General features: G+C 42.6%; 2 long non-coding RNA genes, 25 other non-coding genes and 3 pseudogenes across 27 annotated transcripts; 2 read left to right on the forward strand and 28 right to left on the reverse strand.

The window, feature by feature from the left end:
• Positions 1-189: 189 nt before the first annotated feature.
• On the reverse strand, positions 190-308 carry LOC143487300 (5S ribosomal RNA). The gene has a single exon (XR_013124108.1). It is a non-coding gene; the product is annotated as a 5S ribosomal RNA (ribosomal RNA).
• A 590-nt stretch (positions 309-898) lies between these two features.
• On the reverse strand, positions 899-1,017 carry LOC143487275 (5S ribosomal RNA). Its single transcript, XR_013124084.1, has one exon. It is a non-coding gene; the product is annotated as a 5S ribosomal RNA (ribosomal RNA).
• A 608-nt stretch (positions 1,018-1,625) lies between these two features.
• Positions 1,626-1,744, reverse strand: LOC143487178 (5S ribosomal RNA). Its single transcript, XR_013123989.1, has one exon. It is a non-coding gene; the product is annotated as a 5S ribosomal RNA (ribosomal RNA).
• A 590-nt stretch (positions 1,745-2,334) lies between these two features.
• On the reverse strand, positions 2,335-2,453 carry LOC143487462 (5S ribosomal RNA). The gene has a single exon (XR_013124266.1). It is a non-coding gene; the product is annotated as a 5S ribosomal RNA (ribosomal RNA).
• A 591-nt stretch (positions 2,454-3,044) lies between these two features.
• Positions 3,045-3,163, reverse strand: LOC143487428 (5S ribosomal RNA). The gene has a single exon (XR_013124233.1). It is a non-coding gene; the product is annotated as a 5S ribosomal RNA (ribosomal RNA).
• A 590-nt stretch (positions 3,164-3,753) lies between these two features.
• On the reverse strand, positions 3,754-3,872 carry LOC143487470 (5S ribosomal RNA; annotated as a pseudogene).
• A 563-nt stretch (positions 3,873-4,435) lies between these two features.
• Positions 4,436-6,107, forward strand: LOC143487070 (uncharacterized). Its single transcript, XR_013123892.1, has 3 exons — positions 4,436-4,674; positions 5,511-5,589; positions 5,698-6,107. It is a non-coding gene; the product is annotated as an uncharacterized LOC143487070 (long non-coding RNA).
• Positions 6,108-7,047: 940 nt separating this feature from the next.
• Positions 7,048-8,650, forward strand: LOC143487072 (uncharacterized). Its single transcript, XR_013123894.1, has 3 exons — positions 7,048-7,209; positions 8,054-8,132; positions 8,241-8,650. It is a non-coding gene; the product is annotated as an uncharacterized LOC143487072 (long non-coding RNA).
• Positions 8,651-9,544: 894 nt separating this feature from the next.
• Positions 9,545-9,659, reverse strand: LOC143487483 (5S ribosomal RNA; annotated as a pseudogene).
• Positions 9,660-10,268: 609 nt separating this feature from the next.
• Positions 10,269-10,387, reverse strand: LOC143487287 (5S ribosomal RNA). Its single transcript, XR_013124095.1, has one exon. It is a non-coding gene; the product is annotated as a 5S ribosomal RNA (ribosomal RNA).
• A 593-nt stretch (positions 10,388-10,980) lies between these two features.
• On the reverse strand, positions 10,981-11,099 carry LOC143487314 (5S ribosomal RNA). The gene has a single exon (XR_013124122.1). It is a non-coding gene; the product is annotated as a 5S ribosomal RNA (ribosomal RNA).
• Positions 11,100-11,689: 590 nt separating this feature from the next.
• Positions 11,690-11,808, reverse strand: LOC143487429 (5S ribosomal RNA). The gene has a single exon (XR_013124234.1). It is a non-coding gene; the product is annotated as a 5S ribosomal RNA (ribosomal RNA).
• A 590-nt stretch (positions 11,809-12,398) lies between these two features.
• On the reverse strand, positions 12,399-12,517 carry LOC143487301 (5S ribosomal RNA). The gene has a single exon (XR_013124109.1). It is a non-coding gene; the product is annotated as a 5S ribosomal RNA (ribosomal RNA).
• A 593-nt stretch (positions 12,518-13,110) lies between these two features.
• LOC143487228 (5S ribosomal RNA) lies at positions 13,111-13,229 on the reverse strand. Its single transcript, XR_013124038.1, has one exon. It is a non-coding gene; the product is annotated as a 5S ribosomal RNA (ribosomal RNA).
• A 590-nt stretch (positions 13,230-13,819) lies between these two features.
• Positions 13,820-13,938, reverse strand: LOC143487176 (5S ribosomal RNA). Its single transcript, XR_013123987.1, has one exon. It is a non-coding gene; the product is annotated as a 5S ribosomal RNA (ribosomal RNA).
• A 590-nt stretch (positions 13,939-14,528) lies between these two features.
• Positions 14,529-14,647, reverse strand: LOC143487452 (5S ribosomal RNA). Its single transcript, XR_013124256.1, has one exon. It is a non-coding gene; the product is annotated as a 5S ribosomal RNA (ribosomal RNA).
• Positions 14,648-15,247: 600 nt separating this feature from the next.
• On the reverse strand, positions 15,248-15,366 carry LOC143487298 (5S ribosomal RNA). The gene has a single exon (XR_013124106.1). It is a non-coding gene; the product is annotated as a 5S ribosomal RNA (ribosomal RNA).
• Positions 15,367-15,956: 590 nt separating this feature from the next.
• LOC143487262 (5S ribosomal RNA) lies at positions 15,957-16,075 on the reverse strand. The gene has a single exon (XR_013124072.1). It is a non-coding gene; the product is annotated as a 5S ribosomal RNA (ribosomal RNA).
• A 590-nt stretch (positions 16,076-16,665) lies between these two features.
• On the reverse strand, positions 16,666-16,784 carry LOC143487232 (5S ribosomal RNA). The gene has a single exon (XR_013124042.1). It is a non-coding gene; the product is annotated as a 5S ribosomal RNA (ribosomal RNA).
• Positions 16,785-17,374: 590 nt separating this feature from the next.
• LOC143487302 (5S ribosomal RNA) lies at positions 17,375-17,493 on the reverse strand. Its single transcript, XR_013124110.1, has one exon. It is a non-coding gene; the product is annotated as a 5S ribosomal RNA (ribosomal RNA).
• A 590-nt stretch (positions 17,494-18,083) lies between these two features.
• Positions 18,084-18,202, reverse strand: LOC143487118 (5S ribosomal RNA). The gene has a single exon (XR_013123931.1). It is a non-coding gene; the product is annotated as a 5S ribosomal RNA (ribosomal RNA).
• Positions 18,203-18,809: 607 nt separating this feature from the next.
• On the reverse strand, positions 18,810-18,928 carry LOC143487309 (5S ribosomal RNA). The gene has a single exon (XR_013124117.1). It is a non-coding gene; the product is annotated as a 5S ribosomal RNA (ribosomal RNA).
• A 590-nt stretch (positions 18,929-19,518) lies between these two features.
• LOC143487431 (5S ribosomal RNA) lies at positions 19,519-19,637 on the reverse strand. The gene has a single exon (XR_013124236.1). It is a non-coding gene; the product is annotated as a 5S ribosomal RNA (ribosomal RNA).
• Positions 19,638-20,227: 590 nt separating this feature from the next.
• Positions 20,228-20,346, reverse strand: LOC143487479 (5S ribosomal RNA; annotated as a pseudogene).
• Positions 20,347-20,936: 590 nt separating this feature from the next.
• LOC143487303 (5S ribosomal RNA) lies at positions 20,937-21,055 on the reverse strand. Its single transcript, XR_013124111.1, has one exon. It is a non-coding gene; the product is annotated as a 5S ribosomal RNA (ribosomal RNA).
• Positions 21,056-21,661: 606 nt separating this feature from the next.
• Positions 21,662-21,780, reverse strand: LOC143487321 (5S ribosomal RNA). Its single transcript, XR_013124129.1, has one exon. It is a non-coding gene; the product is annotated as a 5S ribosomal RNA (ribosomal RNA).
• A 590-nt stretch (positions 21,781-22,370) lies between these two features.
• LOC143487391 (5S ribosomal RNA) lies at positions 22,371-22,489 on the reverse strand. The gene has a single exon (XR_013124197.1). It is a non-coding gene; the product is annotated as a 5S ribosomal RNA (ribosomal RNA).
• A 590-nt stretch (positions 22,490-23,079) lies between these two features.
• On the reverse strand, positions 23,080-23,198 carry LOC143487264 (5S ribosomal RNA). The gene has a single exon (XR_013124074.1). It is a non-coding gene; the product is annotated as a 5S ribosomal RNA (ribosomal RNA).
• Positions 23,199-23,788: 590 nt separating this feature from the next.
• Positions 23,789-23,907, reverse strand: LOC143487432 (5S ribosomal RNA). Its single transcript, XR_013124237.1, has one exon. It is a non-coding gene; the product is annotated as a 5S ribosomal RNA (ribosomal RNA).
• Positions 23,908-24,497: 590 nt separating this feature from the next.
• Positions 24,498-24,616, reverse strand: LOC143487433 (5S ribosomal RNA). The gene has a single exon (XR_013124238.1). It is a non-coding gene; the product is annotated as a 5S ribosomal RNA (ribosomal RNA).
• Positions 24,617-25,000: the final 384 nt, after the last annotated feature.

The raw sequence follows: 25,000 nt of genomic DNA on the forward strand, positions 1-25,000 counted from the left end.
ATTGCAGAGGACCAAGACTGCGTGTCGACGTTTCCTCTTAGCTGGACGCATGTTTCTGCATGCTAGTTTTTTTTTGGGGGGGGCAGATAGAGCGATAGAGAGGTAAGAATAATAAAAAAAACCTGAGTGACGAATCACAAATAGACAGAAGAAGCAAACATGAAAGTCACCATTTGTGAGCAAAGAAAAAGCTTACAGCACCTGGTATTCCCAGGCGGTCTCCCATCCAAGTACTAAGCAGGCCCGACCCTGCTTAGCTTCCGAGATCAGACGAGATCGGGCGTTCTCAGGGTGGTATGGACATAAGCGAGAGAGGAGGTTTAAAATGGCCCTTTTATACAAGACTTTCACAAAGTGATTACACAGAGTTCACCAAATGATCAAATCCCGTCTTACAAAATGCCTTTGCTGTTTTTTCTTTCATTTGCTTTAACCTGTTACTCTCAGCAATGTGACAGGTGCTTATTTAGCTGTGTAACTGCATAATTGAGTGTAATTGAATTGCTGCAAAAAAAGTTGGGTTTTTTTGGAGGGATAATTATGCAACGTTTCTCTGCATGGGGCATTTATATGTATACGGCTGTATGGTTAGGTGAACAACGGTGAGTTCCTTCAAGAAGATAAGGTGAACTAGCTATAGCTATCCGTCCATGCGTTGAGTAAATACAGAGGCTACAACTTAAGCACGCCAGCTGTGCTCATGCACAGTATTGCAGAGGACCAAGACTGCGTGTCGACGTTTCCTCTTAGCTGGACGCATGTTTCTGCATGCTAGTTTTTTTTGGGGGGGGGCAGATAGAGCGATAGAGAGGTAAGAATAAAAAAAAAAACCTGAGTGACGAATCACAAATAGACAGAAGAAGCAAACATGAAAGTCACCATTTGTGAGCAAAGGAAAAGCTTACAGCACCTGGTATTCCCAGGCGGTCTCCCATCCAAGTACTAACCAGGCCCGACCCTGCTTAGCTTCCGAGATCAGACGAGATCGGGCGTTCTCAGGGTGGTATGGCCGTAAGCGAGAGAGGAGGTTTAAAATGACCCTTTTATACAAGACTTTCACAAAGTGATTACACAGAGTTCACCAAATGATCAAATCGCGTCTTACAAAATGCCTTTGCTGTTTTTTCTTTCATTTGCTTTAACCTGTTACTCTCAGCAATGTGACAGGTGCTTATTTAGCTGTGTAACTGCATAATTGAGTGTAATTGAATTGCTGCAAAAAAAGTTGGGTTTTTTTGGAGGGATAATTATGCAACGTTTCTCTGCATGGGGCATTTATATGTATACGGCTGTATGGTTAGGTGAACAACGGTGAGTTCCTTCAAGAAGATAAGGTGAACTAGCTATAGCTATCCGTCCATGCGTTGAGTAAATACAGAGGCTACAACTTAAGCACGCCAGCTGTGCGCATGCGCAGTATTGCAGAGGACCAAGCCTGCGTGTCGACGTTTCCTCTTAGCTGGACGCACATTTCTGCATGCTAGTTCTTTTTTGGGGGGGGGGGGGGGGGGGGTGGGGGCAGATAGAGCGATAGAGAGGTAAGAATAAAAAAAAAAACCTGAGTGACGAATCACAAATAGACAGAAGAAGCAAACATGAAAGTCACCATTTGTGAGCAAAGGAAAAGCTTACAGCACCTGGTATTCCCAGGCGGTCTCCCATCCAAGTACTAACCAGGCCCGACCCTGCATAGCTTCCGAGATCAGACGAGATCGGGCGTTCTCAGGGTGGTATGGCCGTAAGCGAGAGAGGAGGTTTAAAATGACCCTTTTATACAAGACTTTCACAAAGTGATTACACAGAGTTCACCAAATGATCAAATCGCGTCTTACAAAATGCCTTTGCTGTTTTTTCTTTCATTTGCTTTAACCTGTTACTCTCAGCAATGTGACAGGTGTTTATTTAGCTGTGTAACTGCATAATTGAGTGTAATTGAATTGCTGCAAAAAAAGTTGGGTTTTTTTGGAGGGATAATTATGCAACGTTTCTCTGCATGGGGCATTTATATGTATACGGCTGTATGGTTAGGTGAACAACGGTGAGTTCCTTCAAGAAGATAAGGTGAACTAGCTATAGCTATCCGTCCATGCGTTGAGTAAATACAGAGGCTACAACTTAAGCACGCCAGCTGTGCTCATGCGCAGTATTGCAGAGGACCAAGCCTGCGTGTCGACGTTTCCTCTTAGCTGGACGCATGTTTCTGCATGCTAGTTTTTTTTGGGGGGGGGCAGATAGAGCGATAGAGAGGTAAGAATAATAAAAAAAACCTGAGTGACGAATCACAAATAGACAGAAGAAGCAAACATGAAAGTCACCATTTGTGAGCAAAGAAAAAGCTTACAGCACCTGGTATTACCAGGCAGGCTCCCATCCAAGTACTAAGCAGGCCCGACCCTGCTTAGCTTCCGAGATCAGACGAGATCGGGCGTTCTCAGGGTGGCATGGCCGTAAGCGAGTGAGGAGGTTTAAAATGACCCTTTTATACAAGACTTTCACAAAGTGATTACACAGAGTTCACCAAATGATCAAATCGCGTCTTACAAAATGCCTTTGCTGTTTTTTCTTTCATTTGCTTTAACCTGTTACTCTCAGCAATGTGACAGGTGCTTATTTAGCTGTGTAACTGCATAATTGAGTGTAATTGAATTGCTGCAAAAAAAGTTGGGTTTTTTTGGAGGGATAATTATGCAACGTTTCTCTGCATGGGGCATTTATATGTATACGGCTGTATGGTTAGGTGAACAACGGTGAGTTCCTTCAAGAAGATAAGGTGAACTAGCTATAGCTATCCGTCCATGCGTTGAGTAAATACAGAGGCTACAACTTAAGCACGCCAGCTGTGCTCATGCGCAGTATTGCAGAGGACCAAGCCTGCGTGTCGACGTTTCCTCTTAGCTGGACGCATGTTTCTGCATGCTAGTTTTTTTTGGGGGGGGGGCAGATAGAGCGATAGAGAGGTAAGAATAATAAAAAAAACCTGAGTGACGAATCACAAATAGACAGAAGAAGCAAACATGAAAGTCACCATTTGTGAGCAAAGAAAAAGCTTACAGCACCTGGTATTACCAGGCGGGCTCCCATCCAAGTACTAAGCAGGCCCGACCCTGCTTAGCTTCCGAGATCAGACGAGATCGGGCGTTCTCAGGGTGGCATGGCCGTAAGCGAGTGAGGAGGTTTAAAATGACCCTTTTATACAAGACTTTCACAAAGTGATTATACAGAGTTCACCAAATGATCAAATCGCGTCTTACACAATGCCTTTGCTGTTTTTTCTTTCATTTGCTTTAACCTGTTACTCTCAGCAATGTGACAGGTGCTTATTTAGCTGTGTAACTGCATAATTGAGTGTAATTGAATTGCTGCAAAAAAAGTTGGGTTTTTTTGGAAGGATAATTATGCAACGTTTCTCTGCATGGGGCATTTATATGTATACGGCTGTATGGTTAGGTGAACAACGGTGAGTTCCTTCAAGAAGATAAGGTGAACTAGCTATAGCTATCCGTCCATGCGTTGAGTAAATACAGAGGCTACAACTTAAGCACGCCAGCTGTGCTCATGCACAGTATTGCAGAGGACCAAGACTGCGTGTCGACGTTTCCTCTTAGCTGGACGCATGTTTCTGCATGCTAGTTTTTTTTTGGGGGGGGCAGATAGAGCGATAGAGAGGTAAGAATAATAAAAAAAACCTGAGTGACGAATCACAAATAGACAGAAGAAGCAAACATGAAAGTCACCATTTGTGAGCAAAGAAAAAGCTTACAGCACCTGGTATTCCCAGGCCATCTCCCATCCAAGTACTAAGCAGGCCCGACCCTGCTTAGCTTCCGAGATCAGACGAGATCGGGCGTTCTCAGGGTGGTATGGACATAAGCGAGAGAGGAGGTTTAAAATGGCCCTTTTATACAAGACTTTCACAAAGTGATTACACAGAGTTCACCAAATGATCAAATCCCGTCTTACAAAATGCCTTTGCTGTTTTTTCTTTCATTTGCTTTAACCTGTTACTCTCAGCAATGTGACAGGTGCTTATTTAGCTGTGTAACTGCATAATTGAGTGTAATTGAATTGCTGCAAAAAAAGTTGGGTTTTTTTGGAGGGATAATTATGCAACGTTTCTCTGCATGGGGCATTTATATGTATACGGCTGTATGGTTAGGTGAACAACGGTGAGTTCCTTCAAGAAGATAAGGTGAACTAGCTATAGCTATCCGTCCATGCGTTGAGTAAATACAGAGGCTACAACTTAAGCACGCCAGCTGTGCTCATGCACAGTATTGCAGAGGACCAAGACTGCGTGTCGACGTTTCCTCTTAGCTGGACGCATGTTTCTGCATGCTAGTTTTTTTTTGGGGGGGGCAGATAGAGCGATAGAGAGGTAAGAATAATAAAAAAAACCTGAGTGACGAATCACGAATAGACAGAAGAAGCAAACATGAAAGTCACCATTTGTGAGCAAAGAAAAAGCTTACAGCACCTGGTATTCCCAGGCACTTTCCCATCCAAGTCCCTAGTTCAGCGCTCAACACACCAATCATTGAGCGGCACCGTGCTCAACACACCAATCATTGAGCGCGAAGCCACGCTCAACCCACCAATCATTGAGGATGCTCTGCTTAACCGCCCAATCGGCATCGCCGCCGTCACTTAGCCGTAAGCCACCGTCTATTCAGCCCGGTAAGTCTAATCTTTTTAAATCTTTAACTGTACTTTGTATATATTTTAGCGTGCGTTAAACTATAATGTGCGCGTCAATATATGCCCACGAAGTAGTAATTCATTCGTCGCTACATGCGTATATTTTATATACGCTCAGTAATATTACCGTTATCTGATTTATGCACATTCTGTCACTTTCATTAGATTAGCTAATAATTTTCGTCATCATTAACTTTTTACTTAACGCGAATCTCATGATTTTCAGTCTATTTTGATCTTAGTTGCCTCGGTTACCTCACAACACTTATTTGCACACATTAGGTCTTAGTTTTCTTATTTACAGTACTATATTATTGTATTGTGTATTTAATTCCTGACTTTCTTTGCATTGCTGCTGTAATAATTGACTTTCCCCCAGGGATTAATAAAGCTATCTATCTATCTATCTATCTATCTATCTATCTATCTATCTATCTATCTATCTATCTATCTATCTATCTATCTATCTATCTATCTAACACACAAACAAACAAACAAACATTTATCGGTCTCCCTCTCTATTAAACCAGGGAGATAAACCAGAATGAAATAGAATTTTGTATAGCCACATATTGGAAAGATGAATACATACATGTTTATATTGTATGTTTTGTTAGGGTAAACATGGAGAAGAAGGTTCACGAGTGCACTGTTTGCAACAAGACTTTCACTGGGAAGTCTAACCTCATTAGACACATGAAGCTTCATGTTCCAAAAGAGAATGAGTGTGATGTGTGTGGTAAAAGCTTCACTTTTAAACAACAGTTGGCCTCCCACCTGAAGCAACATCAGTATCCACACATTCCTCTCTATAGACAGGGAGAGGCCAAGCTGCTGTGCTCACATGCTGGACGTTCATCGTGTTGCTGGTAAAAGGCGTGGTGAGAAGCGGAGGTAAGAAGCACTTAATTTCACATGCTAAAAAGATGGAAATATAAAGCACTTTTGTGTATGGACATAAATCACACTGACACTTGTCACATGTATGTTATATATTTGCAGGTTAGATGAGCTGGTGAAGCGGCCCTAGCCTGCTGCGACCACACCCATACCGCCCAGAGTGTCTGCAGCACCCGTACTCCTGGTGGTTCCTGCACAATCACAGGCTACCTATGCCATCATGCAGTGAAGGTGGCATTCGCATCGCTCCTGTAGCGCCACCCCCTGCGCTGCCCTCCAGACCCAGCAAACCTTATAAATCCACGAGACCATGTGGGGCCTGCAAATTACACCAATGTGGTGGGCAGCATAAGAGGTACACACCGCCCATGAACTCTGTTGCTGGAAGCAGCCAGAAAATATTCACCTACTGCCCGGCGACTAGGAAATCAACCACTTCTGGTTTTGAGGGTGTTGTGTATGAAAGCTTTGAACACTTCAAAAATGTTGTTGATGAGGAATTATTAAAGAGGTAGGTGAATTAGAAAGCAACACGTATTATTATACTTGTTAATGCCATTAATAAAAAAAATAGTTTCTACTCTTGGTGTTTGTAAATCTGTTATTTCCAGTATTTACATTTGTAAGGGTATACGAGGTTGCTGATCTTTAATTTGTTGTATGCCAGGTGCAATAATGATTTTTCAGCTTCTTAATTAATACAACATATGCCTAATAATATCACAGGTGAAGAGGACAGAATATCTAAGTGAAAAGGTTCTTAAATAAGAAATGAATTATATTTAAAAAAATAATGCTGGAATTATGTGCAAAGTGCCACAAACGCACCTCACACAGGTAAAAACCCACACAGACACACAGTCATGTATCAAAGTTTTTCCAATGTTTAATATGAACAGAATGGTTCTTATACCACACACACACACACACACACACACACACACACAGGTGTTCTGCTGAGACAATTGGCCACAATGTGCCAGCTTTGCCAGGAAGGCATTAAAAAAATAGGACAGTTGGATAACATGATTAAATACATTGAGACATAAAACATGATAAAATCTTACATGCCATGTTCATAACTGTTTCAGTAAGTAAGTATATATATGAAATGTCACTGGCTTGTTCCTTAGAGACAATGTTTTTGGAATTTTTAATCTAAATATTCCAATATTTAGATTTCTACATCTGAAACGTATGTAAATGAGCACGATATAACATACTTTGTATATGGAAACAAATTTTAAATAACTCATAAAAAAGCTTTGTGTAGTCTGAAGGTTACGTAGTATTACAGTGAAGTAGCACTGCAGCATCCATTGAATTTTGACTGTAATATACACTTGGAGATTCCGCAAAACTCCCGGATGATCGATCATGATCAGGTTGAGCGATAGGGACTTGGGGGGGTCATTGGCCATTCCCAGGCACTTTCCCATCCAAGTCCCTAGTTCAGCGCTCAACACACCAATCATTGAGCGGCACCGTGCTCAACACACCAATCATTGAGCGCGAAGCCACGCTCAACCCACCAATCATTGAGGATGCTCTGCTTAACCGCCCAATCGGCATCGCCGCCGTCACTTAGCCGTAAGCCACCGTCTATTCAGCCCGGTAAGTCTAATCTTTTTAAATCTTTAACTGTACTTTGTATATATTTTAGCGTGCGTTAAACTATAATGTGCGCGTCAATATATGCCCACGAAGTAGTAATTCATTCGTCGCTACATGCGTATATTTTATATACGCTCAGTAATATTACCGTTATCTGATTTATGCACATTCTGTCACTTTCATTAGATTAGCTAATAATTTTCGTCATCATTAACTTTTTACTTAACGCGAATCTCATGATTTTCAGTCTATTTTGATCTTAGTTGCCTCGGTTACCTCACAACACTTATTTGCACACATTAGGTCTTAGTTTTCTTATTTACAGTACTATATTATTGTATTGTGTATTTAATTCCTGACTTTCTTTGCATTGCTGCTGTAATAATTGACTTTCCCCCAGGGATTAATAAAGCTATCTATCTATCTATCTATCTATCTATCTATCTATCTATCTATCTATCTATCTATCTATCTATCTATCTATCTATCTATCTATCTATCTATCTAACACACAAACAAACAAACAAACATTTATCGGTCTCCCTCTCTATTAAACCAGGGAGATAAACCAGAATGAAATAGAATTTTGTATAGCCACATATTGGAAAGATGAATACATACATGTTTATATTGTATGTTTTGTTAGGGTAAACATGGAGAAGAAGGTTCACGAGTGCACTGTTTGCAACAAGACTTTCACTGGGAAGTCTAACCTCATTAGACACATGAAGCTTCATGTTCCAAAAGAGAATGAGTGTGATGTGTGTGGTAAAAGCTTCACTTTTAAACAACAGTTGGCCTCCCACCTGAAGCAACATCAGTATCCACACATTCCTCTCTATAGACAGGGAGAGGCCAAGCTGCTGTGCTCACATGCTGGACGTTCATCGTGTTGCTGGTAAAAGGCGTGGTGAGAAGCGGAGGTAAGAAGCACTTAATTTCACATGCTAAAAAGATGGAAATATAAAGCACTTTTGTGTATGGACATAAATCACACTGACACTTGTCACATGTATGTTATATATTTGCAGGTTAGATGAGCTGGTGAAGCGGCCCTAGCCTGCTGCGACCACACCCATACCGCCCAGAGTGTCTGCAGCACCCGTACTCCTGGTGGTTCCTGCACAATCACAGGCTACCTATGCCATCATGCAGTGAAGGTGGCATTCGCATCGCTCCTGTAGCGCCACCCCCTGCGCTGCCCTCCAGACCCAGCAAACCTTATAAATCCACGAGACCATGTGGGGCCTGCAAATTACACCAATGTGGTGGGCAGCATAAGAGGTACACACCGCCCATGAACTCTGTTGCTGGAAGCAGCCAGAAAATATTCACCTACTGCCCGGCGACTAGGAAATCAACCACTTCTGGTTTTGAGGGTGTTGTGTATGAAAGCTTTGAACACTTCAAAAATGTTGTTGATGAGGAATTATTAAAGAGGTAGGTGAATTAGAAAGCAACACGTATTATTATACTTGTTAATGCCATTAATAAAAAAAATAGTTTCTACTCTTGGTGTTTGTAAATCTGTTATTTCCAGTATTTACATTTGTAAGGGTATACGAGGTTGCTGATCTTTAATTTGTTGTATGCCAGGTGCAATAATGATTTTTCAGCTTCTTAATTAATACAACATATGCCTAATAATATCACAGGTGAAGAGGACAGAATATCTAAGTGAAAAGGTTCTTAAATAAGAAATGAATTATATTTAAAAAAATAATGCTGGAATTATGTGCAAAGTGCCACAAACGCACCTCACACAGGTAAAAACCCACACAGACACACAGTCATGTATCAAAGTTTTTCCAATGTTTAATATGAACAGAATGGTTCTTATACCACACACACACACACACACACACACACACACACAGGTGTTCTGCTGAGACAATTGGCCACAATGTGCCAGCTTTGCCAGGAAGGCATTAAAAAAATAGGACAGTTGGATAACATGATTAAATACATTGAGACATAAAACATGATAAAATCTTACATGCCATGTTCATAACTGTTTCAGTAAGTAAGTATATATATGAAATGTCACTGGCTTGTTCCTTAGAGACAATGTTTTTGGAATTTTTAATCTAAATATTCCAATATTTAGATTTCTACATCTGAAACGTATGTAAATGAGCACGATATAACATACTTTGTATATGGAAACAAATTTTAAATAACTCATAAAAAAGCTTTGTGTAGTCTGAAGGTTACGTAGTATTACAGTGAAGTAGCACTGCAGCATCCATTGAATTTTGACTGTAATATACACTTGGAGATTCCGCAAAACTCCCGGATGATCGATCATGATCAGGTTGAGCGATAGGGACTTGGGGGGGTCATTGGCCATTCCCAGGCGGTCTCCCATCCAAGTACTAAGCAAGCCCGACCCTGTTTAGCTTCCGAGATCAGACGAGATCGGGCGTTCTCAGGGTGGTATGGCCATAAGCGAGAGAGGAGGTTTAAAATGGCCCTTTTATACAAGACTTTCACAAAGTGATTACACAGAGTTCACCAAATGATCAAATCCCGTCTTACAAAATGCCTTTGCTGTTTTTTCTTTCATTTGCTTTAACCTGTTACTCTCAGCAATGTGACAGGTGCTTATTTAGCTGTGTAACTGCATAATTGAGTGTAATTGAATTGCTGCAAAAAAAGTTGGGTTTTTTTGGAGGGATAATTATGCAACGTTTCTCTGCATGGGGCATTTATATGTATACGGCTGTATGGTTAGGTGAACAACGGTGAGTTCCTTCAAGAAGATAAGGTGAACTAGCTATAGCTATCCGTCCATGCGTTGAGTAAATACAGAGGCTACAACTTAAGCACGCCAGCTGTGCGCATGCGCAGTATTGCAGAGGACCAAGCCTGCGTGTCGACGTTTCCTCTTAGCTGGACGCACATTTCTGCATGCTAGTTCTTTTTTGGGGGGGGGGGGGGGGGGGGGTGGGGGCAGATAGAGCGATAGAGAGGTAAGAATAAAAAAAAAAACCTGAGTGACGAATCACAAATAGACAGAAGAAGCAAACATGAAAGTCACCATTTGTGAGCAAAGGAAAAGCTTACAGCACCTGGTATTCCCAGGCGGTCTCCCATCCAAGTACTAACCAGGCCCGACCCTGCTTAGCTTCCGAGATCAGACGAGATCGGGCGTTCTCAGGGTGGTATGGCCGTAAGCGAGAGAGGAGGTTTAAAATGACCCTTTTATACAAGACTTTCACAAAGTGATTACACAGAGTTCACCAAATGATCAAATCGCGTCTTACAAAATGCCTTTGCTGTTTTTTCTTTCATTTGCTTTAACCTGTTACTCTCAGCAATGTGACAGGTGCTTATTTAGCTGTGTAACTGCATAATTGAGTGTAATTGAATTGCTGCAAAAAAAGTTGGGTTTTTTTGGAGGGATAATTATGCAACGTTTCTCTGCATGGGGCATTTATATGTATACGGCTGTATGGTTAGGTGAACAACGGTGAGTTCCTTCAAGAAGATAAGGTGAACTAGCTATAGCTATCCGTCCATGCGTTGAGTAAATACAGAGGCTACAACTTAAGCACGCCAGCTGTGCTCATGCACAGTATTGCAGAGGACCAAGCCTGCGTGTCGACGTTTTCTCTTAGCTGGACGCACATTTCTGCATGCTAGTTCTTTTTTGGGGGTGGGGGCAGATAGAGCGATAGAGAGGTAAGAATAAAAAAAAAAACCTGAGTGACGAATCACAAATAGACAGAAGAAGCAAACATGAAAGTCACCATTTGTGAGCAAAGAAAAAGCTTACAGCACCTGGTATTCCCAGGCGGTCTCCCATCCAAGTACTAAGCAGGCCCGACCCTGCTTAGTTTCCGAGATCAGACGAGATCGGGCGTTCTCAGGGTGGTATGGCCATAAGCGAGAGAGGAGGTTTAAAATGGCCCTTTTATACAAGACTTTCACAAAGTGATTACACAGAGTTCACCAAATGATCAAATCCCGTCTTACAAAATGCCTTTGCTGTTTTTTCTTTCATTTGCTTTAACCTGTTACTCTCAGCAATGTGACAGGTGCTTATTTAGCTGTGTAACTGCATAATTGAGTGTAATTGAATTGCTGCAAAAAAAGTTGGGTTTTTTTGGAGGGATAATTATGCAACGTTTCTCTGCATGGGGCATTTATATGTATACGGCTGTATGGTTAGGTGAACAACGGTGAGTTCCTTCAAGAAGATAAGGTGAACTAGCTATAGCTATCCGTCCATGCGTTGAGTAAATACAGAGGCTACAACTTAAGCACGCCAGCTGTGCTCATGCGCAGTATTGCAGAGGACCAAGCCTGCGTGTCGACGTTTCCTCTTAGCTGGACGCATGTTTCTGCATGCTAGTTTTTTTTGGGGGGGGGCAGATAGAGCGATAGAGAGGTAAGAATAATAAAAAAAACCTGAGTGACGAATCACAAATAGACAGAAGAAGCAAACATGAAAGTCACCATTTGTGAGCAAAGAAAAAGCTTACAGCACCTGGTATTACCAGGCGGGCTCCCATCCAAGTACTAAGCAGGCCCGACCCTGCTTAGCTTCCGAGATCAGACGAGATCGGGCGTTCTCAGGGTGGCATGGCCGTAAGCGAGTGAGGAGGTTTAAAATGACCCTTTTATACAAGACTTTCACAAAGTGATTACACAGAGTTCACCAAATGATCAAATCGCGTCTTACACAATGCCTTTGCTGTTTTTTCTTTCATTTGCTTTAACCTGTTACTCTCAGCAATGTGACAGGTGCTTATTTAGCTGTGTAACTGCATAATTGAGTGTAATTGAATTGCTGCAAAAAAAGTTGGGTTTTTTTGGAAGGATAATTATGCAACGTTTCTCTGCATGGGGCATTTATATGTATACGGCTGTATGGTTAGGTGAACAACGGTGAGTTCCTTCAAGAAGATAAGGTGAACTAGCTATAGCTATCCGTCCATGCGTTGAGTAAATACAGAGGCTACAACTTAAGCACGCCAGCTGTGCTCATGCACAGTATTGCAGAGGACCAAGACTGCGTGTCGACATTTCCTCTTAGCTGGACGCATGTTTCTGCATGCTAGTTTTTTTTGGGGGGGGGCAGATAGAGCGATAGAGAGGTAAGAATAATAAAAAAAACCTGAGTGACGAATCACAAATAGACAGAAGAAGCAAACATGAAAGTCACCATTTGTGAGCAAAGAAAAAGCTTACAGCACCTGGTATTCCCAGGCGGTCTCCCATCCAAGTACTAAGCAGGCCCGACCCTGCTTAGCTTCCGAGATCAGACGAGATCGGGCGTTCTCAGGGTGGTATGGACATAAGCGAGAGAGGAGGTTTAAAATGGCCCTTTTATACAAGACTTTCACAAAGTGATTACACAGAGTTCACCAAATGATCAAATCCCGTCTTACAAAATGCCTTTGCTGTTTTTTCTTTCATTTGCTTTAACCTGTTACTCTCAGCAATGTGACAGGTGCTTATTTAGCTGTGTAACTGCATAATTGAGTGTAATTGAATTGCTGCAAAAAAAGTTGGGTTTTTTTGGAGGGATAATTATGCAACGTTTCTCTGCATGGGGCATTTATATGTATACGGCTGTATGGTTAGGTGAACAACGGTGAGTTCCTTCAAGAAGATAAGGTGAACTAGCTATAGCTATCCGTCCATGCGTTGAGTAAATACAGAGGCTACAACTTAAGCACGCCAGCTGTGCTCATGCACAGTATTGCAGAGGACCAAGCCTGCGTGTCGACGTTTTCTCTTAGCTGGACGCACATTTCTGCATGCTAGTTCTTTTTTGGGGGTGGGGGCAGATAGAGCGATAGAGAGGTAAGAATAAAAAAAAAAACCTGAGTGACGAATCACAAATAGACAGAAGAAGCAAACATGAAAGTCACCATTTGTGAGCAAAGAAAAAGCTTACAGCACCTGGTATTCCCAGGCGGTCTCCCATCCAAGTACTAAGCAGGCCCGACCCTGCTTAGTTTCCGAGATCAGACGAGATCGGGCGTTCTCAGGGTGGTATGGCCGTAAGCGAGAGAGGAGGTTTAAAATGACCCTTTTATACAAGACTTTCACAAAGTGATTACACAGAGTTCACCAAATGATCAAATCGCGTCTTACACAATGCCTTTGCTGTTTTTTCTTTCATTTGCTTTAACCTGTTACTCTCAGCAATGTGACAGGTGCTTATTTAGCTGTGTAACTGCATAATTGAGTGTAATTGAATTGCTGCAAAAAAAGTTGGGGTTTTTTGGAAGGATAATTATGCAACGTTTCTCTGCATGGGGCATTTATATGTATACGGCTGTATGGTTAGGTGAACAACGGTGAGTTCCTTCAAGAAGATAAGGTGAACTAGCTATAGCTATCCGTCCATGCATTGAGTAAATACAGAGGCTACAACTTAAGCACGCCAGCTGTGCGCATGCGCAGTATTGCAGAGGACCAAGCCTGCGTGTCGACGTTTCCTCTTAGCTGGACGCATGTTTCTGCATGCTAGTTTTTTTTTGGGGGGGGCAGATAGAGCGATAGAGAGGTAAGAATAATAAAAAAAACCTGAGTGACGAATCACAAATAGACAGAAGAAGCAAACATGAAAGTCACCATTTGTGAGCAAAGAAAAAGCTTACAGCACCTGGTATTCCCAGGCGGTCTCTCATCCAAGTACTAACCAGGCCCGACCCTGCTTAGCTTCCGAGATCAGACGAGATCGGGCGTTCTCAGGGTGGTATGGCCGTAAGCGAGAGAGGAGGGTTAAAATGACCCTTTTATACAAGACTTTCACAAAGTGATTACACAGAGTTCACCAAATGATCAAATCGCGTCTTACACAATGCCTTTGCTGTTTTTTCTTTCATTTGCTTTAACCTGTTACTCTCAGCAATGTGACAGGTGCTTATTTAGCTGTGTAACTGCATAATTGAGTGTAATTGAATTGCTGCAAAAAAAGTTGGGTTTTTTTGGAAGGATAATTATGCAACGTTTCTCTGCATGGGGCATTTATATGTATACGGCTGTATGGTTAGGTGAACAACGGTGAGTTCCTTCAAGAAGATAAGGTGAACTAGCTATAGCTATCCGTCCATGCGTTGAGTAAATACAGAGGCTACAACTTAAGCACGCCAGCTGTGCTCATGCGCAGTATTGCAGAGGACCAAGCCTGCGTGTCGACGTTTCCTCTTAGCTGGACGCATGTTTCTGCATGCTAGTTTTTTTTTGGGGGGGGCAGATAGAGCGATAGAGAGGTAAGAATAATAAAAAAAACCTGAGTGACGAATCACAAATAGACAGAAGAAGCAAACATGAAAGTCACCATTTGTGAGCAAAGAAAAAGCTTACAGCACCTGGTATTCCCAGGCGGTCTCCCATCCAAGTACTAAGAAGGCCCGACCCTGCTTAGCTTCCGAGATCAGACGAGATCGGACATTCTCAGGGTGGTATGGCCATAAGCGAGAGAGGAGGTTTAAAATGGCCCTTTTATACAAGACTTTCACAAAGTGATTACACAGAGTTCACCAAATGATCAAATCCCGTCTTACAAAATGCCTTTGCTGTTTTTTCTTTCATTTGCTTTAACCTGTTACTCTCAGCAATGTGAAAGGTGCTTATTTAGCTGTGTAACTGCATAATTGAGTGTAATTGAATTGCTGCAAAAAAAGTTGGGTTTTTTTGGAGGGATAATTATGCAACGTTTCTCTGCATGGGGCATTTATATGTATACGGCTGTATGGTTAGGTGAACAACGGTGAGTTCCTTCAAGAAGATAAGGTGAACTAGCTATAGCTATCCGTCCATGCGTTGAGTAAATACAGAGGCTATAACTTAAGCACGCCAGCTGTGCTCATGCGCAGTATTGCAGAGGACCAAGCCTGCGTGTCGACGTTTCCTCTTAGCTGGACGCACATTTCTGCATGCTAGTTCTTTTGGGGGGGGGGGGGGGGGGGGCAGATAGAGCGATAGAGAGGTAAGAATAAAAAAAAAAACCTGAGTGACGAATCACAAATAGACAGAAGAAGCAAACATGAAAGTCACCATTTGTGAGCAAAGGAAAAGCTTACAGCACCTGGTATTCCCAGGCGGTCTCCCATCCAAGTACTAACCAGGCCCGACCCTGCTTAGCTTCCGAGATCAGACGAGATCGGGCGTTCTCAGGGTGGTATGGCCGTAAGCGAGAGAGGAGGTTTAAAATGACCCTTTTATACAAGACTTTCACAAAGTGATTACACAGAGTTCACCAAATGATCAAATCGCGTCTTACAAAATGCCTTTGCTGTTTTTTCTTTCATTTGCTTTAACCTGTTACTCTCAGCAATGTGACAGGTGCTTATTTAGCTGTGTAACTGCATAATTGAGTGTAATTGAATTGCTGCAAAAAAAGTTGGGTTTTTTTGGAGGGATAATTATGCAACGTTTCTCTGCATGGGGCATTTATATGTATACGGCTGTATGGTTAGGTGAACAACGGTGAGTTCCTTCAAGAAGATAAGGTGAACTAGCTATAGCTATCCGTCCATGCGTTGAGTAAATACAGAGGCTACAACTTAAGCACGCCAGCTGTGCTCATGCACAGTATTGCAGAGGACCAAGCCTGCGTGTCGACGTTTCCTCTTAGCTGGACGCATGTTTCTGCATGCTCGTTTTTTTTTGGGGGGGGCAGATAGAGCGATAGAGAGGTAAGAATAATAAAAAAAACCTGAGTGACGAATCACGAATAGACAGAAGAAGCAAACATGAAAGTCACCATTTGTGAGCAAAGAAAAAGCTTACAGCACCTGGTATTCCCAGGCGGTCTCCCATCCAAGTACTAAGCAAGCCCGACCCTGTTTAGCTTCCGAGATCAGACGAGATCGGGCGTTCTCAGGGTGGTATGGCCATAAGCGAGAGAGGAGGTTTAAAATGGCCCTTTTATACAAGACTTTCACAAAGTGATTACACAGAGTTCACCAAATGATCAAATCCCGTCTTACAAAATGCCTTTGCTGTTTTTTCTTTCATTTGCTTTAACCTGTTACTCTCAGCAATGTGACAGGTGCTTATTTAGCTGTGTAACTGCATAATTGAGTGTAATTGAATTGCTGCAAAAAAAGTTGGGTTTTTTTGGAGGGATAATTATGCAACGTTTCTCTGCATGGGGCATTTATATGTATACGGCTGTATGGTTAGGTGAACAACGGTGAGTTCCTTCAAGAAGATAAGGTGAACTAGCTATAGCTATCCGTCCATGCGTTGAGTAAATACAGAGGCTACAACTTAAGCACGCCAGCTGTGCTCATGCACAGTATTGCAGAGGACCAAGACTGCGTGTCGACGTTTACTCTTAGCTGGACGCATGTTTCTGCATGCTAGTTTTTTTTTGGGGGGGGCAGATAGAGCGATAGAGAGGTAAGAATAATAAAAAAAACCTGAGTGACGAATCACAAATAGACAGAAGAAGCAAACATGAAAGTCACCATTTGTGAGCAAAGAAAAAGCTTACAGCACCTGGTATTCCCAGGCGGTCTCCCATCCAAGTACTAAGCAGGCCCAACCCTGCTTAGCTTCCGAGATCAGACGAGATCGGGCGTTCTCAGGGTGGTATGGACATAAGCGAGAGAGGAGGTTTAAAATGGCCCTTTTATACAAGACTTTCACAAAGTGATTACACAGAGTTCACCAAATGATCAAATCCCGTCTTACAAAATGCCTTTGCTGTTTTTTCTTTCATTTGCTTTAACCTGTTACTCTCAGCAATGTGACAGGTGCTTATTTAGCTGTGTAACTGCATAATTGAGTGTAATTGAATTGCTGCAAAAAAAGTTGTGTTTTTTTGGAGGGATAATTATGCAACGTTTCTCTGCATGGGGCATTTATATGTATACGGCTGTATGGTTAGGTGAACAACGGTGAGTTCCTTCAAGAAGATAAGGTGAACTAGCTATAGCTATCCGTCCATGCGTTGAGTAAATACAGAGGCTACAACTTAAGCACGCCAGCTGTGCTCATGCACAGTATTGCAGAGGACCAAGACTGCGTGTCGACGTTTACTCTTAGCTGGACGCATGTTTCTGCATGCTAGTTTTTTTTTGGGGGGGGCAGATAGAGCGATAGAGAGGTAAGAATAATAAAAAAAACCTGAGTGACGAATCACAAATAGACAGAAGAAGCAAACATGAAAGTCACCATTTGTGAGCAAAGAAAAAGCTTACAGCACCTGGTATTCCCAGGCGGTCTCCCATCCAAGTACTAAGCAGGCCCGACCCTGCTTAGCTTCCGAGATCAGACGAGATCGGGCGTTCTCAGGGTGGTATGGACATAAGCGAGAGAGGAGGTTTAAAATGGCCCTTTTATACAAGACTTTCACAAAGTGATTACACAGAGTTCACCAAATGATCAAATCCCGTCTTACAAAATGCCTTTGCTGTTTTTTCTTTCATTTGCTTTAACCTGTTACTCTCAGCAATGTGACAGGTGCTTATTTAGCTGTGTAACTGCATAATTGAGTGTAATTGAATTGCTGCAAAAAAAGTTGGGTTTTTTTGGAGGGATAATTATGCAACGTTTCTCTGCATGGGGCATTTATATGTATACGGCTGTATGGTTAGGTGAACAACGGTGAGTTCCTTCAAGAAGATAAGGTGAACTAGCTATAGCTATCCGTCCATGCGTTGAGTAAATACAGAGGCTACAACTTAAGCACGCCAGCTGTGCGCATGCGCAGTATTGCAGAGGACCAAGCCTGCGTGTCGACGTTTCCTCTTAGCTGGACGCATGTTTCTGCATGCTAGTTTTTTTTTGGGGGGGGCAGATAGAGCGATAGAGAGGTAAGAATAATAAAAAAAACCTGAGTGACGAATCACAAATAGACAGAAGAAGCAAACATGAAAGTCACCATTTGTGAGCAAAGAAAAAGCTTACAGCACCTGGTATTCCCAGGCGGTCTCCCATCCAAGTACTAAGCAGGCCCAACCCTGCTTAGCTTCCGAGATCAGACGAGATCGGGCGTTCTCAGGGTGGTATGGCCGTAAGCTAGAGAGGAGGTTTAAAATGACCCTTTTATACAAGACTTTCACAAAGTGATTACACAGAGCTCACCGAATGATCAAATCGCGTCTTACAAAATGCCTTTGATGTTTTTTCTTTCATTTGCTTTAACCTGTTACTCTCAGCAATGTGACAGGTGCTTATTTAGCTGTGTAACTGCATAATTGAGTGTAATTGAATTGCTGCAAAAAAAGTTGGGTTTTTTTGGAGGGATAATTATGCAACGTTTCTCTGCATGGGGCATTTATATGTATACGGCTGTATGGTTAGGTGAACAACGGTGAGTTCCTTCAAGAAGATAAGGTGAACTAGCTATAGCTATCCGTCCATGCGTTGAGTAAATACAGAGGCTACAACTTAAGCACGCCAGCTGTGCGCATGCGCAGTATTGCAGAGGACCAAGCCTGCGTGTCGACGTTTCCTCTTAGCTGGACGCACATTTCTGCATGCTAGTTCTTTTTTGGGGGGGGGGGGGGGGGGGTGGGGGCAGATAGAGCGATAGAGAGGTAAGAATAAAAAAAAAAACCTGAGTGACGAATCACAAATAGACAGAAGAAGCAAACATGAAAGTCACCATTTGTGAGCAAAGGAAAAGCTTACAGCACCTGGTATTCCCAGGCGGTCTCCCATCCAAGTACTAACCAGGCCCGACCCTGCTTAGCTTCCGAGATCAGACGAGATCGGGCGTTCTCAGGGTGGTATGGCCGTAAGCGAGAGAGGAGGTTTAAAATGACCCTTTTATACAAGACTTTCACAAAGTGATTACACAGAGTTCACCAAATGATCAAATCGCGTCTTACAAAATGCCTTTGCTGTTTTTTCTTTCATTTGCTTTAACCTGTTACTCTCAGCAATGTGACAGGTGCTTATTTAGCTGTGTAACTGCATAATTGAGTGTAATTGAATTGCTGCAAAAAAAGTTGGGTTTTTTTGGAGGGATAATTATGCAACGTTTCTCTGCATGGGGCATTTATATGTATACGGCTGTATGGTTAGGTGAACAACGGTGAGTTCCTTCAAGAAGATAAGGTGAACTAGCTATAGCTATCCGTCCATGCGTTGAGTAAATACAGAGGCTACAACTTAAGCACGCCAGCTGTGCTCATGCGCAGTATTGCAGAGGACCAAGCCTGCGTGTCGACGTTTCCTCTTAGCTGGACGCATGTTTCTGCATGCTAGTTTTTTTTGGGGGGGGGCAGATAGAGCGATAGAGAGGTAAGAATAATAAAAAAACCCTGAGTGACGAATCACAAATAGACAGAAGAAGCAAACATGAAAGTCACCATTTGTGAGCAAAGAAAAAGCTTACAGCACCTGGTATTACCAGGCGGGCTCCCATCCAAGTACTAAGCAGGCCCGACCCTGCTTAGCTTCCGAGATCAGACGAGATCGGGCGTTCTCAGGGTGGCATGGCCGTAAGCAAGTGAGGAGGTTTAAAATGACCCTTTTATACAAGACTTTCACAAAGTGATTACACAGAGTTCACCAAATGATCAAATCGCGTCTTACAAAATGCCTTTGCTGTTTTTTCTTTCATTTGCTTTAACCTGTTACTCTCAGCAATGTGACAGGTGCTTATTTAGCTGTGTAACTGCATAATTGAGTGTAATTGAATTGCTGCAAAAAAAGTTGGGTTTTTTTGGAGGGATAATTATGCAACGTTTCTCTGCATGGGGCATTTATATGTATACGGCTGTATGGTTAGGTGAACAACGGTGAGTTCCTTCAAGAAGATAAGGTGAACTAGCTATAGCTATCCGTCCATGCGTTGAGTAAATACAGAGGCTACAACTTAAGCACGCCAGCTGTGCTCATGCGCAGTATTGCAGAGGACCAAGCCTGCGTGTCGACGTTTCCTCTTAGCTGGACGCATGTTTCTGCATGCTAGTTTTTTTTGGGGGGGGGCAGATAGAGCGATAGAGAGGTAAGAATAATAAAAAAAACCTGAGTGACGAATCACAAATAGACAGAAGAAGCAAACATGAAAGTCACCATTTGTGAGCAAAGAAAAAGCTTACAGCACCTGGTAATACCAGGCGGGCTCCCATCCAAGTACTAAGCAGGCCCGACCCTGCTTAGCTTCCGAGATCAGACGAGATCGGGCGTTCTCAGGGTGGCATGGCCGTAAGCGAGTGAGGAGGTTTAAAATGACCCTTTTATACAAGACTTTCACAAAGTGATTATACAGAGTTCACCAAATGATCAAATCGCGTCTTACACAATGCCTTTGCTGTTTTTTCTTTCATTTGCTTTAACCTGTTACTCTCAGCAATGTGACAGGTGCTTATTTAGCTGTGTAACTGCATAATTGAGTGTAATTGAATTGCTGCAAAAAAAGTTGGGTTTTTTTGGAAGGATAATTATGCAACGTTTCTCTGCATGGGGCATTTATATGTATACGGCTGTATGGTTAGGTGAACAACGGTGAGTTCCTTCAAGAAGATAAGGTGAACTAGCTATAGCTATCCGTCCATGCGTTGAGTAAATACAGAGGCTACAACTTAAGCACGCCAGCTGTGCTCATGCACAGTATTGCAGAGGACCAAGACTGCGTGTCGACGTTTCCTCTTAGCTGGACGCATGTTTCTGCATGCTAGTTTTTTTTTGGGGGGGGCAGATAGAGCGATAGAGAGGTAAGAATAATAAAAAAAACCTGAGTGACGAATCACAAATAGACAGAAGAAGCAAACATGAAAGTCACCATTTGTGAGCAAAGAAAAAGCTTACAGCACCTGGTATTCCCAGGCGGTCTCCCATCCAAGTACTAAGCAGGCCCGACCCTGCTTAGCTTCCGAGATCAGACGAGATCGGGCGTTCTCAGGGTGGTATGGACATAAGCGAGAGAGGAGGTTTAAAATGGCCCTTTTATACAAGACTTTCACAAAGTGATTACACAGAGTTCACCAAATGATCAAATCCCGTCTTACAAAATGCCTTTGCTGTTTTTTCTTTCATTTGCTTTAACCTGTTACTCTCAGCAATGTGACAGGTGCTTATTTAGCTGTGTAACTGCATAATTGAGTGTAATTGAATTGCTGCAAAAAAAGTTGGGTTTTTTTGGAGGGATAATTATGCAACGTTTCTCTGCATGGGGCATTTATATGTATACGGCTGTATGGTTAGGTGAACAACGGTGAGTTCCTTCAAGAAGATAAGGTGAACTAGCTATAGCTATCCGTCCATGCGTTGAGTAAATACAGAGGCTACAACTTAAGCACGCCAGCTGTGCGCATGCGCAGTATTGCAGAGGACCAAGCCTGCGTGTCGACGTTTCCTCTTAGCTGGACGCACATTTCTGCATGCTAGTTCTTTTTTTGGGGGGGGGGGGGGGGGTGGGGGCAGATAGAGCGATAGAGAGGTAAGAATAAAAAAAAAAACCTGAGTGACGAATCACAAATAGACAGAAGAAGCAAACATGAAAGTCACCATTTGTGAGCAAAGGAAAAGCTTACAGCACCTGGTATTCCCAGGCGGTCTCCCATCCAAGTACTAACCAGGCCCGACCCTGCTTAGCTTCCGAGATCAGACGAGATCGGGCGTTCTCAGGGTGGTATGGCCGTAAGCGAGAGAGGAGGTTTAAAATGACCCTTTTATACAAGACTTTCACAAAGTGATTACACAGAGTTCACCAAATGATCAAATCGAGTCTTACAAAATGCCTTTGCTGTTTTTTCTTTCATTTGCTTTAACCTGTTACTCTCAGCAATGTGACAGGTGCTTATTTAGCTGTGTAACTGCATAATTGAGTGTAATTGAATTGCTGCAAAAAAAGTTGGGTTTTTTTGGAGGGATAATTATGCAACGTTTCTCTGCATGGGGCATTTATATGTATACGGCTGTATGGTTAGGTGAACAACGGTGAGTTCCTTCAAGAAGATAAGGTGAACTAGCTATAGCTATCCGTCCATGCGTTGAGTAAATACAGAGGCTACAACTTAAGCACGCCAGCTGTGCGCATGCACAGTATTGCAGAGGACCAAGCCTGCGTGTCGACGTTTCCTCTTAGCTGGACGCATGTTTCTGCATGCTAGTTTTTTTTTGGGGGGGGCAGATAGAGCGATAGAGAGGTAAGAATAATAAAAAAAACCTGAGTGACGAATCACAAATAGACAGAAGAAGCAAACATGAAAGTCACCATTTGTGAGCAAAGAAAAAGCTTACAGCACCTGGTATTCCCAGGCGGTCTCCCATCCAAGTACTAAGCAGGCCCGACCCTGCTTAGCTTCCGAGATCAGACGAGATCGGGCGTTCTCAGGGTGGTATGGACAAAAGCGAGAGAGGAGGTTTAAAATGGCCCTTTTATACAAGACTTTCGCAAAGTGATTACACAGAGTTCACCAAATGATCAAATCCCGTCTTACAAAATGCCTTTGCTGTTTTTTCTTTCATTTGCTTTAACCTGTTACTCTCTGCAATGTGACAGGTGCTTATTTAGCTGTGTAACTGCATAATTGAGTGTAATTGAATTGCTGCAAAAAAAGTTGGGTTTTTTTGGAGGGATAATTATGCAACGTTTCTCTGCATGGGGCATTTATATGTATACGGCTGTATGGTTAGGTGAACAACGGTGAGTTCCTTCAAGAAGATAAGGTGAACTAGCTATAGCTATCCGTCCATGCGTTGAGTAAATACAGAGGCTACAACTTAAGCACGCCAGCTGTGCTCATGCACAGTATTGCAGAGGACCAAGACTGCGTGTCGACGTTTCCTCTTAGCTGGACGCATGTTTCTGCATGCTAGTTTTTTTTTGGGGGGGGCAGATAGAGCGATAGAGAGGTAAGAATAATAAAAAAAACCTGAGTGACGAATCACGAATAGACAGAAGAAGCAAACATGAAAGTCACCATTTGTGAGCAAAGAAAAAGCTTACAGCACCTGGTATTCCCAGGCGGTCTCCCATCCAAGTACTAAGCAAGCCCGACCCTGTTTAGCTTCCGAGATCAGACGAGATCGGGCGTTCTCAGGGTGGTATGGCCATAAGCGAGAGAGGAGGTTTAAAATGGCCCTTTTATACAAGACTTTCACAAAGTGATTACACAGAGTTCACCAAATGATCAAATCCCGTCTTACAAAATGCCTTTGCTGTTTTTTCTTTCATTTGCTTTAACCTGTTACTCTCAGCAATGTGACAGGTGCTTATTTAGCTGTGTAACTGCATAATTGAGTGTAATTGAATTGCTGCAAAAAAAGTTGGGTTTTTTTGGAGGGATAATTATGCAACGTTTCTCTGCATGGGGCATTTATATGTATACGGCTGTATGGTTAGGTGAACAACGGTGAGTTCCTTCAAGAAGATAAGGTGAACTAGCTATAGCTATCCGTCCATGCGTTGAGTAAATACAGAGGCTACAACTTAAGCACGCCAGCTGTGCTCATGCGCAGTATTGCAGAGGACCAAGCCTGCGTGTCGACGTTTCCTCTTAGCTGGACGCATGTTTCTGCATGCTAGTTTTTTTTGGGGGGGGGCAGATAGAGCGATAGAGAGGTAAGAATAATAAAAAAAACCTGAGTGACGAATCACAAATAGACAGAAGAAGCAAACATGAAAGTCACCATTTGTGAGCAAAGAAAAAGCTTACAGCACCTGGTATTACCAGGCGGGCTCCCATCCAAGTACTAAGCAGGCCCGACCCTGCTTAGCTTCCGAGATCAGACGAGATCGGGCGTTCTCAGGGTGGCATGGCCGTAAGCGAGTGAGGAGGTTTAAAATGACCCTTTTATACAAGACTTTCACAAAGTGATTATACAGAGTTCACCAAATGATCAAATCGCGTCTTACACAATGCCTTTGCTGTTTTTTCTTTCATTTGCTTTAACCTGTTACTCTCAGCAATGTGACAGGTGCTTATTTAGCTGTGTAACTGCATAATTGAGTGTAATTGAATTGCTGCAAAAAAAGTTGGGTTTTTTTGGAGGGATAATTATACAACGTTTCTCTGCATGGGGCATTTATATGTATACGGCTGTATGGTTAGGTGAACAACGGTGAGTTCCTTCAAGAAGATAAGGTGAACTAGCTATAGCTATCCGTCCATGCGTTGAGTAAATACAGAGGCTACAACTTAAGCACGCCAGCTGTGCTCATGCGCAGTATTGCAGAGGACCAAGCCTGCGTGTCGACGTTTCCTCTTAGCTGGACGCATGTTTCTGCATGCTAGTTTTTTTTGGGGGGGGGCAGATAGAGCGATAGAGAGGTAAGAATAATAAAAAAACCCTGAGTGACGAATCACAAATAGACAGAAGAAGCAAACATGAAAGTCACCATTTGTGAGCAAAGAAAAAGCTTACAGCACCTGGTATTACCAGGCGGGCTCCCATCCAAGTACTAAGCAGGCCCGACCCTGCTTAGCTTCCGAGATCAGACGAGATCGGGCGTTCTCAGGGTGGCATGGCCGTAAGCGAGTGAGGAGGTTTAAAATGACCCTTTTATACAAGACTTTCACAAAGTGATTACACAGAGTTCACCAAATGATCAAATCGCGTCTTACAAAATGCCTTTGCTGTTTTTTCTTTCATTTGCTTTAACCTGTTACTCTCAGCAATGTGACAGGTGCTTATTTAGCTGTGTAACTGCATAATTGAGTGTAATTGAATTGCTGCAAAAAAAGTTGGGTTTTTTTGGAGGGATAATTATGCAACGTTTCTCTGCATGGGGCATTTATATGTATACGGCTGTATGGTTAGGTGAACAACGGTGAGTTCCTTCAAGAAGATAAGGTGAACTAGCTATAGCTATCCGTCCATGCGTTGAGTAAATACAGAGGCTACAACTTAAGCACGCCAG

This window comes from Brachyhypopomus gauderio, unplaced genomic scaffold, assembly GCF_052324685.1.
Source record: "Brachyhypopomus gauderio isolate BG-103 unplaced genomic scaffold, BGAUD_0.2 sc46, whole genome shotgun sequence".
Lineage (NCBI taxonomy): Eukaryota > Metazoa > Chordata > Actinopteri > Gymnotiformes > Hypopomidae > Brachyhypopomus > Brachyhypopomus gauderio.